Genomic DNA, 1,107 nt, shown 5'->3' with positions numbered 1-1,107 from the left:
TGTTGACGCAAGGTTATGTTGCCTTGAAATATTATTAATAAAATGGCAGAGTGCTAAATGATAAGTGTATAGTTCCTTAAACTATATAAAAATAAGTACGGTCTGTATATTATTGTTAGTAAAATAAAGAAAATGTGGATGCAATAATTTAGTGTTTAGTATTTTTAAAATTAAAGTGCTTGGTATCCTAATTGGAAAAGAGTGAAGTGGATACTATGGAGAATTACTAGAAAAAAATTCATTTAAGGGACGTTCTCACACATACTGATGTGTGTGAGATATGTTTATTGATTAAAAACCATTACAGGCCTTTAAATGTACTCAACCCTGCATTAGGCCCAGCGAATGGAGCAAAGAAAGAGTAAGATAGGATCCCTGGACCCAGTAAACATTCATGAAACAAAAAGGAAACAGTAGACCACAAAATAGATGAATTGATCACATTGATTATTTGTGCACATATTGGGAGGGGCCAGTTCTAGTTTCAGCCAATTCCCTGATCCCAGCCTCCTGCTTCTCTTAATTAAGTAGGCAGCAGGTGGTTTGCCTAACTAAGGAACAGCTAAAAATGGGAAGTTCTTGTTTCGACCCAAACTAGAACCACAGATGTAGAGGCTGGGATCTACACGACATCACGAAATGAAGGACCATGGCTAGAAAAGCCATATTACGTCATTAATGACATTGTACTAAGAGCAGTATGTCTGACTTATAAAGACTTCTAGAACTATGACCTACATATCACAGGGATTCAACATATTTCTGGATGATCTCTCCCAAGATAGGCACATATGGGATAAACCGTCCACCAACCCCCACAGCCCTCCATTGATCGTACTGTCCTGGGACAGACTGTAATGAAGAGTCTAACATGCCTCGTGAAGAAAGCAGAGGTCTCCTTGCAATGGTTGCTGAACTATCAGTGATGTGTCCGAGAAACTGACTCAAGAATTGAACGCCGTACTTAGAAGACTTTGCTAAGAAATGCTTGGTTTTGTCAGCTTTTGTTATTTAACGTAAGGTGCTCTACAATTTCCAATTTTTGCATTTATTTTTTCCTGTGTATGCTCTGTAGTGTCTGGGGCATCCCAAAGAACAGAGTTTTAC

This window comes from Echinops telfairi, unplaced genomic scaffold, assembly GCF_000313985.2.
Source record: "Echinops telfairi isolate 266 unplaced genomic scaffold, ASM31398v2 ScPeMD7_1;HRSCAF=3_0, whole genome shotgun sequence".
In the NCBI taxonomy this organism is placed as follows: Eukaryota; Metazoa; Chordata; class Mammalia; order Afrosoricida; family Tenrecidae; genus Echinops; species Echinops telfairi.
Note: the sequence above shows the minus strand (reverse complement) of the source record.